This window comes from Macrobrachium rosenbergii, chromosome 16, assembly GCF_040412425.1.
Source record: "Macrobrachium rosenbergii isolate ZJJX-2024 chromosome 16, ASM4041242v1, whole genome shotgun sequence".
NCBI lineage: Eukaryota > Metazoa > Arthropoda > Malacostraca > Decapoda > Palaemonidae > Macrobrachium > Macrobrachium rosenbergii.
In genome coordinates, this window is record NC_089756.1 from 41,942,129 (window position 1) to 41,956,956 (window position 14,828).

At 40.4% G+C, this 14,828-nt stretch overlaps 1 long non-coding RNA gene across 2 annotated transcripts in view; it reads left to right on the plus strand.

The window, feature by feature from the left end:
• The window catches only part of LOC136847030 (uncharacterized), a 114,480-nt gene extending 104,117 nt beyond the window's left edge, over positions 1-10,363 (plus strand). For both annotated transcript variants that reach the window (XR_010855591.1, XR_010855590.1), the window contains exons 4-6: positions 5,039-5,254; positions 6,251-6,466; positions 9,736-10,363. This is a non-coding gene — a long non-coding RNA (uncharacterized lncRNA). The remainder of the gene's footprint in view (positions 1-5,038; positions 5,255-6,250; positions 6,467-9,735) is intronic.
• Positions 10,364-14,828: the final 4,465 nt, after the last annotated feature.

Consider the following 14,828-nt stretch of genomic DNA (forward strand, 5'->3'; position numbering starts at 1 on the left):
CCATCCAGGAATATCTCGTGGCCTAAGAAGTCGGCTTTTTCGATGCCAAAGGAGCACTTGTTGAATCTGACAATGAGGCCATTCTCCTGCAGGCGCTGCAGGACCACCGGAGGTGCCGCAGGTGCTCTTTGGGGACCTGGAAAAAATTAGAATATCGTCCATGTAGCATACGCAGAAGTTCAGGTCCCCTAGGATGCTGTCCATCAGCCTCTGGAAAGTTGCCCCCGCGTTGCTCGGGCCGAAGGTGGAGAAGGCGAAGACGTAGGACCCGAAGGGCGTGATGGTGGTGGTTTTTGGGATATCCTCTGGAGCAACTGGTACCTGGAAGTGGGATTTTAAAAGGTCTAGTTTAGAGAATATTTTGGCCCCGTGAAAGGAGGCCGTGAGATCTTGCATGTTTGGCAGAGGGTAGTGATCAGGTTCAGTTGCAAGGTTGAGCCGCCTGTAGTTGCTGCAGGGTCTCCAGAACCATCCGGTTTCTGCACCATGTGGAGGAGAGAGGCCCACGGGCTGGAGGCCTTTCTGCATATGCCCATCCGCTCCATCTCGGCGAAGGCGTCCTTGGCCTCCTGAAGGTGCCGAGGAGGAAGTCTCGGAACTTTGTGTGCGCTGGGGGGGCCCTTCGTCTTGATGTGGTGGTAGATTCCGTGCTTTGCTGGGGCTCCGGGTACCTGACGGAACTCGGGCTTGAACACGTCGGGGAACTCCTTCAGCAGCTGGGCATACTGGTGTGTGGCGACGGAGCAGATGGTAGGCACGCTGGCTCCTGGTGCCAGTGGGAGGGACTGGCAGGAGTTGGTGTCGAGGAGACGCTTGCGACTGACATCGACTGCCAGCCCAAAGTGGGCGAGGAAATCCGCACCCAGGAGCGGGGTCCTTACGTCCGCGACAATGAAGTTCCACGTATATCTCCAGCCAAGGATGGAGATCGACAGGAGCCTGGTGCCGCAGGAGAGGATGGGGGACCCATTGGCAGCCATCAGGGAGGCAGCCAGGTCCGGTGGGCGCTTGCAGTCCTCCCTGGATGGTGGAAATACTGAACGAATGGCCCTGGTGTCGACCAACATCATCCTGCCAGAGATGGTGTCGCGGACAGTAGAAGCCTAATGGTTTTGGGCTCCTGGGTTCCTCTGCTGCCATGGCGGCCTGTTCTGTTGGCCGCTGCCTCCCCCGATTTTTGGATGGGCGAACGAGCAAGGGGGTTGGCAGTTCCGGGCATCCTTGCCGTACCGCTGGTGGTAGTAGCAAGGGCCCGGTGGGTTTTTCTTGTGGTGATATGCTGGCCGCCTTCTGATGACGGCGCTTATCTCCTCCTCTGTGCCATCCTCCAGCTGAAGGGAACTGATGGGGTGTGTGGGCGTGGATGCCTGCTTTGCTGCCCTTGTGGAGTCAGTCAGCCGCTGCGCCGTCCTAATCAGGTCCTCGAGCGGCATGGTGTAAGGGTCGAGGATCTGCAATCGGACCTCCGGGAGGAGCTGACAGAGGAGGATCTCCCTCGATAGGCTGATCTCGGACTGCCTACCGCTGCTGTTGGTGCTGGGAAGGGTGAGGAGGTCCTGGATCACACCCCAAGTCTCCAGGATGTTCTGGTCATGCCGCGGGCTGGTGATGAGGTTGAGGGCGCGGGCGGCCCTCTCTGCAATCAGCAGGGAGCAGGTCTCGACAAGGGATGTTTTCAGGTGGTGGTAGGTGACTGGGCGTGCGGCAGACACCCACGGGACGAGTTTCCTGTAGACCTCCTCTGGCAGGGCGTTGATTACGGCGTCGGCTTGTAGCACCTCGTCCATGAGTCCCGCCAGTCTGAACTGTCCCTCGACCCTGTACAGCTATGATGTTGGGTTGCCGTGTGTGAAGGGTGGCATCTTTATGGTGAGGGCGGCTTTAGTTGGCTCCGCCAGAAAGGGCAGCGTGCAGGGCGCGGGTAGCGGTGTGGAGGAGCGCGTGATTCTTGGCGTGGGGGAGGGCGCAGGCGACATGTGCAGGAGGTAGACGTCTGAGTTCGCGAGGTTCACGGTTAACTGAATGTGGGAGGGAATGTCCGTGTCCATGCTCACTATTGCCCTCTTAATTGGAGTGGGATACGCGCGTCAATACGCACTTGGGAGCGCGCCGTGTGAGTCCGCTAATGACGCTGGTGATTTGCTGACAAGAGTCAGCACGCCCGAACGCTGGTTACAGCGCCGTATTTAGTCCATTAGGGGCGTGGGGTAGTTCATGGAGCCAATTCTAGGTCGCCATCTGAGTCCGCTAATGGCTCCGGGAACCACTCTGGGGTCTCCACTTTAAGAGGTGCAAAATAATGAGCAGGAGAAAAGTTACTGCTACTTTATTCAGGATGCAGGCCGTTTATATAGCAGCGGACTGACGTCACACAGAGGAATACAATAGAATCTTGGTGACCTGAGGTCAGTTACTCTCGACAATAATTACAATGGATAAGTACAAGTTGAGTTAAAAGAAAATGGACAATGGCTGATCTAACAATATTCTAATACATGTGAAAAAGAGACATATACAAAATAAGTTGGTAACAGGTACAAATTTACATAGATAAGCGTGGTTGATTCAGTATGGCAGATCCTGCTTGACCCACTCCTCTAGGATCGGTATAGAAAACGGGTTGTTCATCATAGAAGACCAGCGTAGCGGGGACTTTACAAACCCTTCATGATTATTGTCTTAAAAGTTCTCTTGTATAGTAAATTAAGTTTTCATTCCACACATTATATGACGCTGGTGTAAATGGTGAAGTGTGTTGGATCCTTGCTCAAGTGGACATTGGGTGATCTAATGATACCAAAAAGTTTGACAGTTAGATCAAATATATTAGCTATCTCTGTCAGTGATTGTTTAACATCATTGGAACCCATAGCTCTTAATATATAGTAGACTTTATAGAATAATGAATTTTACAAATTACCAGAAATCAGACCCATTGTTAGTTTGTGAAGTTTCATATATTAGAAAGTGTCATACTCAAGTAGTTTTATCTTGTCTTTGAATTGGTCACTTGTTTGTTTGACCCTTAGACATTTGATGAATAGGCCACATGACACATTTCTTGTATGCACAAAAGGTAGGTCGACACAAACCATTACACATAATGTATATAAATGCTCATACTTCACCCAACAGCATCTGACAAGGTTTAGAAATAGACCAATCAATGTAATTATCAGAATCGTTATTTGCAGTTCATTCAGTTACTGTATTAAAGAACTGCAATGTATTAGATAAAACCTATACAGGTATTAAAAAAATACGTAAAGCCAGCCCCATGAGAGTTTAGAGTATTTTAAACTAGCAAGTAATAATGGTTTTAAGGAGAAATTTTACATTAGATTGACAAAAGATTGGAGCATTAATATGTAATAACCAAGAAAGGTAATCTAAGGTGAGTTCACAAAGTTCTGGGTGCTTCGAGGGCTTCGAAGTCAGCATTTCTAATCTTTCACACTGATTGCTTTGCATTTCTCAGCTATTGTGCCACACCAGATGGGGCTGAGCATCAGTACTTTTCCAGCAGCCTCCCTTGTGCATTATGAGGGATTGCTTCACTCTTGCTGGGCCTGGGTACTGATTCTCAAGAGTTGATGCTGTTGAAGGAATAAAATGTTCTCGGACAACATCCAGGAAAGGGGGTTACTGCAAAATGTGAGGGGCTTTGAGGTAGTCTATCCAATGTTGTTGAGTCACAGTTTTGTTGATCTTGTTAGCTTGGACAAGGGTTTTGCGTAAAAGGATGCCGATATGAGCAGTGTTATAGTCCATACAGATGGAGTAAAAGATGTTTGGGGAAGCTGGTACAGGTCATCCCAGTTTACAAGTGGGAACATACCTACTCCAGTCTTCAGGGTACTTAAATTGTAAGATGACATCCCTCCCCTTCATGTCATTTGTAGGGACTTGCTAGGCTTTTACAAAGGAGGTTGGCTGTTTTCTTATTCTTATATTAGATAAATTCTTTGATGTCATCAACAGGACCATTATAGTTGATGTTCTCACTGATGATGGATTGCTACTTTGTCTCATATTGACGATGGCTGTGATGTATGCAACCTTATAGAGAACCATAATGACCTATTTTCTATCAGGATTGATCAGAGAACTTGTGCTTCATACCATTAATAATAATAATAATAATAATAATAATAATAATAATAAATATGGGAGGATATCTCCATGGGCAGTATTTGTTGAGTATAATTACTGTTTTTATGGCATTCAGTTTGCGTAGAATATTCTCCATGTCTTATTCTTTTCATCAGTTGTAGCTGATACATTAGGTTCCTAGGGGCATATAGAAATAATGCAGTTAGATGATGGGCTGGTGTGTTATGTTCTGTTATGAATACATATTGTACCTGTGTACCTTGCATCTTAATTCATTAAATTTTGTCATCCTCAGTAGGTGACTGCCAGAGTGCAGATTTAAACATTAAAGGAAATAGTAAGAATCATTACAACCAAATATGTATCAGTTACTAGCTGATGAAAAAGAATGTTCAAAGTCCATGAAGAAAATAGTGTACAAATTAACTGTAGGAAAACTTATAATATTCAATAATAATAATTATTCCTGTTAACTAAAATGAAAGGCGAGTTGTTCTAAAAAACAATTTTGGTGAGTGTGAACAACACAATTATCAATCAGTTCACAATACAGAACAGAAAAAGTTTAGCGGGGGCCATATTGGTGTCCTCCTGAGAGAACAGCCTAGGTGTCATCTTAGTTTTAGGCATGAATACCTACCAAAGAACAAATTTCATAGGTTACTTTAGCACCATCAAAATGCAACTATGTCTAATACTAAGCAGTTTAAGGATGGAACCACTGTTTAAGATGTGGTTCCCCTTACCCATTTCACACAGTAGGATGAGAGAGCGACATTGCTTGTGTAAATAGCAGCTCATGCTCAAGGTTGGTTATGGATAAAATGATCCTTTACTTACTAGATAGCAGGTAGGATATTAACAGATAAAGGATGTGCTACATATTCCGTTGTCTGGTTAAACCACCTAATAATAAAACAAACAGTCTCTTTTACAGTTCATTCCTGATGAGTATGGCTTTTATATCCAGCAAGGGCACTATACATAAACGTGACGAACAATGACATACAGATCAGGATGCCCAAGTTCCTTTTATGACTGCACCATATATAAGAATCTGCATAATTACTTTCTTCCTCTAGCTGAGGAAAGTAATCTCATGTGTCTAAGACAAAGTAGGATCAGGGCTAGTACATATAGGGTAAGTATTTTGTATTAATCACTTATATTTTAGAGATAAATATCTCCTGTATGTACAGTAAGTTATTCAGTATGTCAGAAACATCAGTCAGTTTCTAAACTTTTATGTATGGAAGACTAATATTTGTCCATGGATATGTAATTGATAGTGCTGTTAATCACAGTAAGGCTAATGTTGAATTAACTTAATTTCATCACTCAGCTACCTCCATCTCAGTTGATTTAAAGAGTGCATTAATATAATTACAAAATTAATGAATTAAGATGCAAGGTACTAATGTGTTTAGAGTAGACTGGTGTATTGCAGTTAGATGATGGACTGGTGTTTATATTCTGTTATGAATACATATTGCACCTGTGTACCTTGCATCTTAATTCATTAAATTTTGTCATCCTCAGTAGGTGACTGCCAGAGTGCAGATTTAAATACTGTATTGCAAGAAATAGTAAGAATCATTACAACCAAATATGTATCAGTTACTAGCTGATGAAAAGAATGTTCAAAGTCCATGAAGAAAATAGTGTACAAATTAAATACTGTAGGAAGACTAAAATTAAAGACGAGTTGTTCTAAAAAAAACTTGGTGAGTGTGAACAACACAATTATTAATTAATTCACAATATAGAATAGAATAAGTTTAGTGGGGAGTCATATTGGTGTCCTCCTGAGAGTACAGCCTAGGTTTCATCATAGTTTTAGGCATGAATACCGACCAAAAAATAAGTCTCATAGGTTACTTTAGCACCATCAAAATGCAACTATGTCTAATACTAAGCAGTTTAAGGATGGAACCACTGTTTAAGATGTGGTTCCCTAACCATTTCACACAGTAGGATAAGCGAGTGCCATTGCTTGTGTGAGGAGTAGCTCATACTCAAGGTTGGTTATGAATAAAATGATCCTTTACTTATAACATAGCAGGTAGGATATTAAGAGATAAAGGATGTGCTGCATATTCCGTTGTCTGGTTAAACCACCTAATAATAAAACAAACAGTCTCTTTTACAGTTCATTCCTGATGAGTATGGCTTCTATATCCAGCAAGGGCACTATACATAAACTTGACGAACAATGACATACAGATCAGGATGCCCAAGTTCCTTTTATGACTGCACCATATATGAGAATCTGCATAATTACTTTCTTCCTCTAGCTGAGGAAAGTAATCTCATGTGTCTAAGACAAAGTAGGATCAGGGCTAGTATATATAGGGTAAGTATTTTGTATTAATCACTTATATTTTAGAGATAAATATCTCCTGTATGTACAGTAAGTTAATCAGTATGTCAGAAACATCAGTAAGTTTCTAAACTTTTATGTATGGAAGACTAATATTTGTTCATGGATATGTAATTGATAGTGCTGTTAATCACAGTAAGGCTAATGTTGTGAATTAACTTAATTTGATCACTCAGCTACCTCCATCTCAATTGATTTAAAGAGTGCATTAATATAATTTTCAGCTACCAAATGTGACATCATCAGGTTTTTGGTATATACAGTCCAAAAAGCTTTTCTCATACAGTATATGGTGTGTTACAAACTCAGAGGTCGGCCTACTTGATCAGTGCTTCATGCTGTTCACTTTCTTATTTGGTAATTTCCTGTCTTCCTCTCTTATTTTCAAGAGGTGGGGTTGTTACCTAGAGCATAAGATTCATTGAAACTTTCCATTCAAAACCAAGTGTAGTCAAGTGGTCTTCCACATCACAGTGTCTATACTATGAAAAGACAATATACTGCACTAGCTTTGCTACTTGTTATCCATAGAGGCATGAATATTCTTTTACTAATGGCATGCCACGAGAGGAATGTTGTGCATGCCACAAGGTGTCCGCCCATTGTAAATCAGTTAAGCAGAAATGTCAAGACAGCCTCTCATTTGCATGGAAGTGTACCTTATGATATTCTATCAAATCCAATTCCCAAATTACTAAATGGTTCCTGTAATTTTTGATAAAACTCAAGTGTTACATCTGCAGTCAGTTGCAAGAGATGCATGGGATAGCACAAGAGTTTAACACCAGTAGGGGAGCCCATATATTGATACATGCACTGTCAGATTCAGTTAAAAAAAAAAAAAACTAGTCAAGCATGTATTACATGCACTGTTGCAGGCCCTCAGAATTAATTGGAAGATTGAATCTTGTGGATACACATTTAGTATAATGGATCTTGTAGAGTTGGTACCAACTTCATGAACCTCCTTTCATATGAAAAAAAAAAAAAGAGCTGATGAGCTACTTAAAGTAGTTTAATGCTGCATTTACCAAACAGCCAGGATCAACTAAATACCTCCAAGGAGACAAACTATCGTGTAACTAATCCATCGAAGGAGATAAGAAAAATGTCTACACAGATATGTTGGTCACTGTATCAAATCTATTTTAGAACCAAATTTTAGAACCAATCAGTAGTCTGTTGGAAAATAAGGATATCATTAAAGTGAAGAAGTTCCCACATAGGCTGTTGTCACCCTTTTGATTCCAGTTTGTCTGTTGCATTTATTTTGGTTGTTATTTAAAGGATTTTGACAAAGGAAAAATCTATTTCTGGAGAGGGGCCCGTGTCACCCCAGTCCATTCAGCACTTATTTCTAGGTAATTCCGTTGCTAGATACCAGAGAAAGCTAAATGAAATGCTGGAGTTACTACCCCAGAGCGAGCTCCACTAGATGGAGTCGATGTATGGAAAAGGGTGAACTACAAAAACACGGAAATATCCTATAGAGATTCCCAATGTCAAAAGTCCCAACGAGAGGTGCCGGCGGACTGTATACAAGGCAACACTGTCACTAGAATGAAGTTTATCAAGGGAGGGAGAGAATGAAAAACAGGGGTGGGTTGATCTCCAGAAATAGTTTGTCTGTTGAGAAATAAACATCATTCTTATGCTTTAAAGACTTTAGAAACGTTTATTTACATTAGTAAGGTCCTCTAAGTGTAATGAAAATAATGTAAGTGGTCACCGTCTAAGATCATGAGCTTAGAATAGCACCTGAATAGGCTTGTATTAAGAAAATACTTCCTGCCTAATAGCAGACCCAATGACAGTGCCCCCCCCTTTCAGGTATCTTGACTTTCTCTCAACTGAACTCTTATCATTGCTTTTCTAGAGAGTACAGGCTGGAGCATTCTAGCCTTCTGTGATACCCATAACACCTCAATTTACAGACTCCCATATTCATCATTTACATTATTATGGTAATTTTTTGCTAAGCTACCATTTTAGATTTGATATATTTTCATATCTGAGGTTGAGTGTTAAATGTTAATTATAGGTTAAGAACTATGTGGAACTGTTGTTAGCTGTGAGATATCTAGAAAATATTATATCCTTCCTCTTAGATGGTCCCTTGTACATCATACTCATAAGTGAGGTCTGATTAGTGCATTTTATAAAGTCTTCAAAAGGGTGAATTGATGATCAGTGGATACCTGTATTTTCTGACCCTTCTTTCAACTCCTATAAATTGCGTGGAGGGTTCTTTCAACTCCTATAAATTGCTTGGAGGGTTGAAGTCTTGATGATAATGACTTCTAGATCTCATTCCCTATGACTACTCACTATCTCCATACCAAGTGGTTCATATTTGGCATTACTTTTTAATAGCCTACATGCATGAAACTTCCATTTTATCAACAGTCTTATTTTTTCTCATGGACTTCCTGTAATTGTTTTAGTGCTGTTTTATCATCAATGCCAAAAACCATTATTTTAAGAATATTTTCCTAACCACTCGTAAGAACAGGTCATGTACATATACCACATGCAACATTTTGCCAGGCAGATGTCCCTTTGATGATGAAAACTTTGTTTTTTGTTACTACGCCAGTGTTCTAGCCATCTTCTACACTGATAGTACACCTCACTTTTACCATTAAATCATTCTTGTGGCACCCTGTCAAGTGTATTGTTAAAGCCTGGGTATATCTTTTACTTATAAATAATGAACATCATAGAAATCTAAAAGCATGACCTTTCACTATAAAAGTCATGCTGGCGTGACCTTTCACTATAAAAGTCATGCTGGCTGGATAGAATTGTCTCCTATGATAGATTTAGTATCTTCCCAAGAACTGGTATCAAGGCAACAAAACCATAGTAACCAGGTTCATTGAAGAACCTTTCTTGAATTCTGGTGAAATTTTTGGGATTTCCAATCCTTCACCACTATTCTTCAGTCCAAGGATACTTTGTACATGTCATAAACGTGCAGAGCACTTTCTTCTGCTTCCTTCATCATTTTCTAGTAGAATCTACCAGACTCTGTACACTCATTTTATTTCAGCTGTAATATGTGTTTTGTAACCATTTATTTTATTTTTGCTTCCCTTAATGACTCATTTTCTTGGTTATATTATTGGGACAAGGAATTTTTTATGAATCTTCCTCAGTGCACACGCTAGCAAAGTATCCATTTAATGGATCAGCCATATCTGCATCACTTCTAATAAAATTACCATCATTTTCTTTTAAAGCTTGTTGATATGGTTTGAACATGTCATGAAAAAGGATGATGATCAGTTGTTCAGAGCAGGTGATATGGCAGTGGCAGAATGAAGATTTTGTAGGAAGACCCAGAAAATGAAGGAGAAAGATGATGAAGAGCTACATCTAATAGAACACAGGTCAAAGAAGAGTGAACTCATATGTCCAACCCAATTAGGGGAAAAACTGATGTAATAAGTTTTTGATAAATGATATGCCTTTTAATGGGTATATGGTACATATCTTTGGTTTTCTATTGTTCACATGTGCAAACAATGCTTTAGAATTTGCCTTTGCAGTGAATTCATTCCTTTGTCATTACCTTTGACTAATTAATGTCAGCCTTCCACTTTTTTACTATTCTCACATGATAGCTGTAACATTTTGTGCTTTCTGTCTGGTGATTATTACACTGCTTTATCATATTTAGGTGTTCTTATTCTTTGCATGATGCAGTAGTTGTTAATCATTGAGAAATTTTAATTTGTGATGGTGTCACAACTCTTAAGAAGCACAGGCTACCCCAAAAGTACTATTTATCTAGTCTAGTCACATGTGTGGATGTCGGCTTCTGCCAGAGATTTATTTATTTTTGAATGTATTCGTGGTGGTAGGTTTCTGTTTCCTAACATTAGCAGTTATGACTTGGACCATTGAAAGATGGTCTCTTGTTTTCGATGGTCTCTTGTTTGTCAGTTTTTCATAAGTTGTATTCTTACAGAGATCTTTCACATTCACAATTGATCCTTGATCCTCCTTTCCCGTCAAGAGCAACCAGATTTGCTGAACAGTGGCATGAATATGAAGTAAATGTGCCTTGCTGTCAAACTTCTCAGTTCCAGAGACACCTTATTCCTTACACCGTTGGACTGGAACAGTATCCCTGAGGATGTTGCACAATTGGAAACTCAAAAGTTGTAGCAAAGATGCAATGCATTACTACTCTAAAACAATCCTCCTTGTATTTTAATAATTTACTTACATTTTCATTTATTTACAGCATTAATTTGTTATATTTATTATTTGTTTTCTAATAAATGATCTCTCTTTCTATATTTCCTCTTACCATCTGCTACTTCTTTGGAAATTTGAATTTGAAGTTTAGTCCCCCGTAGGCTCGTTCCATGTGAATAGGGTTCATCTTCTGAATAGTAATGTATACATTACTAATTACTAATTTAGAGGGTGGAATCTTTTGGCAAAGTTGTGTGCAACCACCCACACACAATGTGGTTAGCATTAGTTTCTCTTTGGCATTACAGCAATTGTAAGGTGATGGGATAAAGGCAAGTTGAAGCAAAGATGCAATGCATTACTACTCTAAAACAATTCTCCTTGTATTTTAATAATTTACTTACATTTTCATTTATTTACTGTATTAATGTGTTATACTTATTATTTCTTTTCTAATAACTGATCTCCTCTTTCTATTTCCTCTTACCTTCTGCTACTTCTTTGGAAATTTGAATTTGAAGTTTATGTCCCCTGTAGGCTCGTTCCATGTGAATAGGGTTCATCTTCTGAATAGTAATGTATACATTACTAATTGCTAATTTAGAGGGTGATATATCTTTTGGCAAAGTTGTGTGTAACCACCCACAAACAATGTGCTTAGCATTAGTTTCTCTTTGGCATTACAGCAATTGTAAGGTGATGGGATAAAGGGAAGTGTGGGGTGGTAGAGATGGGACTGTATCTTAAGACAAGTTTTGTACATTCCTTATCTTAAAAATTTTCAATTTGCAGCTACAAGGATAGAAACTCATGTGCTTTATATGGAGATTTATCTTTAGGGGCCAGGAATTGTCTCAAGATCATGTGTGGTACATGACCAGGGGACAGCTGACATAAGCAATGGTCGGGAAGGCAGGACCCAGAGCAAGAGTGTGGCTTGTGCACCTCACTTTAGGGAAGAACAGGAGATCTCCAGTTCCTGGTTAGGGGAGACAGTTTGGAAGAAAACATAGTATCACTAAATAACTCAATTAGTATGGCCCACTGCCCCTCCCTCCCCTTTGTTTGAGCAGAATCTACTGCTGATTAGTCACATATAAAAAGCTGTCAAGTAACTCAAGTGCAGATGGCCAGTTGAGTAGCTGTTGGGAGGAAGTAGACAGATAGAGGAAAACAGTCAGTCACTCAATACTTCCAACCATTTTCGTCCTAAAACTTATGACCAAAGGTCATAAGGAATAATCATCCAAAGACTTCTGGGCAACATCCCATTGATAAAAAGAGGCAATGGTTGCCTGGTGGCATCATACACCTGTATTCAGTACCTGTGAGACCACAACATTTCTCCTAAACACTAGAGACAGCAGATATCCTACTCTTTGGAGTGAAAATAGAAAGTATCAGCAGTGTACTACCCTTAGAGACACTGATGACATGCTTTTCACTTTTCTCCTTGAACTATAACTCTCCCACTGGGAAGGAGACCATGTTACACACTCAGTGCATTCCGAGAGACTGACCACTCTTGACCTGTTCATGCCAGACACAAAAAATGAGGGTCAGTGCCAGATGCAGACTTGAGAGGCCTGCACACACTTATCATATCCAGGAATCCACTTGTGGGGATGCAAGCCCAGCTCAGTGGTGGTCCCAAGCCTGGATAAATAGTCAGGAAGGGCGTCAGTCTGCCAAACCTATTATGTGATGAGCTGGTAAGATTGAAGCAACTGGCTGAGGCTTGTGAAATACAGCAACCCAAACTAGGAATTAAGCCGAGATCATTTGAACCACAAGCACCGTGGGCCAGAAAGCCACAACCATATAAATACTTATTATAAAATACTTCAACTACACCCAAGATGAAGATATGAGTTAGGGTAGAAGAGAGACTTTAACCTTGGCAGGCAACTCTTAGGAGGATGCTCCGATATCAAACCAGTGGGTAGAAGGGACTCTTTAAGTCTTGATAGACAACCCTTCTAAGAGAAGGCTACTCTGAATACAAACCTTATTCTCCAACCTTGGACAATGCCATAGCCACTGTACCATGGTCATGGGTTTGAGTTCCCTTGCCCGAGGGTACAATCAGGCATTTATCCTCTTTTTTGTTCACTTTCCTGTTTTTTCAAAAAGTGTGTAGGACAGGGTGATGAGAAAGCAAAAGTTGCTTGGTGGATTATCAGGGAATTACCTTTGTCTTGACCTAGTCTTTTCCTTCCGAGTGTTTTATTTCTATATCCATCCTGACTGTCCTCCCCCGTTGTGGCAAACCTGGCAGATTTCTTTTGCCTTAGGTTTGCCGGCCCCTCCTTGTCAACCAGTTGTTTCCTGCATTTTTTTCAATGTGTGGTGACATTTATTTGTATTCTCAACAGAATTTTTGTAAATAATGCTTATGTACTGTTGTTGTTGATGGTATTGTTTATTGTTCTGTTCTGACCACATTATCATCATCTATCTTTGGGTCTGGCTTGTCTTCCATTCCACCACTGCTAACAGATGATGGTGGATTGGTTACTGACCCTAGGGAAAAGGTTGAACTGCTTCATTGAGCTTTAGCTTTTGAAGCTAAGCAATCAGCTGAGGATGTCCCTCTTCCTGGGGCTTGTCATCCTGAACCTATTCTTACAAAATTTGCATTTCACTCTAGGGATAATCTTGACAGCTGGGGTGGAGAAGATCCTGTGGTTTCTGCTCTGTTTTCTAAAAGTTTCTAGTGTTTTGTCTCCCAAGAGTACTAGATTCTACATATTTTTATGCCGACGTAGTATTTTTGTGGATGAGGACTATCATAGTAATACAGTGCCTGTTCCAAAGAGTAGCATATCTGCAGACTGCAGTAACTATAGGCCAATCTCTATTCTCCCTGTGCTTTCAAAAGTTGCTGAAAAACTTATTTTTAAGCTACTATATAAGTATGTGGAATTTAAAGGATTGTTGGGTGATAGTCAGTATGCATATAGGAAGCAGTTAGGTACCTGCGATGCTCTTGTAGACTTGACATGCCATTTGCAAGGGAACCTTGATAAGGGTTTTGAGTGCAGAGTAATTCAAATAGATTTTAGTGCTGCTTTTGATTTAGTAAATCACAAGGCACTTGTAAACTTCAGAATCTTGGAGTGGGTGGATATGCTTTAGGATTACTGCAAAATTTCCTAACCATTAGGCCGCAGCAAGTTGCTGTGGACAGGATCTTTCATGAACCAAGACCTGTTGTCTGAGTTCCAGAGCAGTGTTCTTTGTCCACTGTTATTTTCAGTGTATACAAGTGAACGATTGTTGGCCTGGAAAACATGATTGTTCAGTATGCTGATGGTGCAACACGCCAGATCTGGGGATGGTGTAGTCGATGGGGTGTGAGGCTGAACTCCGGTAACACAAAAACATTATTGAATAGCAGACCTCGTACAGATTTCCCACCCCATCCTCCCCTTCAGGTGGATGGAACTTTGCTGATAGAGTCTGAAGCTTCAGCTATTCCAGATGTAGTTGTGAATCGCATCAACTTTTGAGAAACATCTAATGTAAGAGTCAGCCTCAACATCTAAGTTTCAGCAAATGCCGCACGAAAATTAAGTATCGTTTGTAAGGCCTCATATATTTATAAGAGTGATGAAATCAATGCAACCTGTTTTAGGTCATTTGTACTTCCAATACTGAAATACTGTTATCTGCTGTAGATGTCTGCTTCTGCCATAGATTTATCTCTCTTACATACAGTGGTTCATGGTGGTAGGTTTCAGTTTTCTAATAGTAGCAGTTATGAATTGGACCATCAACAGATTGTCTCTCGTTTGTCACTTTTTCATAAGTTGTATTTCAACAGAGATCTTTCACATTTACATTTGATCCCTGATCCCCTTTATCTGCCAAGAGCAACCAGATTAGTTGAACAGCAGCACTAATATGCAGTAAATGTACCTTGCTGTCAAACTTCTGTTCCAAAGGTCCTTTATTCCTTACACCATTCAACTGTGGACCATTCAACTGTGGAACAGCCTGCCAGAGGATGTTGTGTAGTTGGAACTTCAGAAGTTCAAGCAAAAATGTAATGTATTACTACACTAATACTATTCTTCTTGCATTTTAATACATTACTTTTTTCTTTTTTAATAAATAATTATTTATT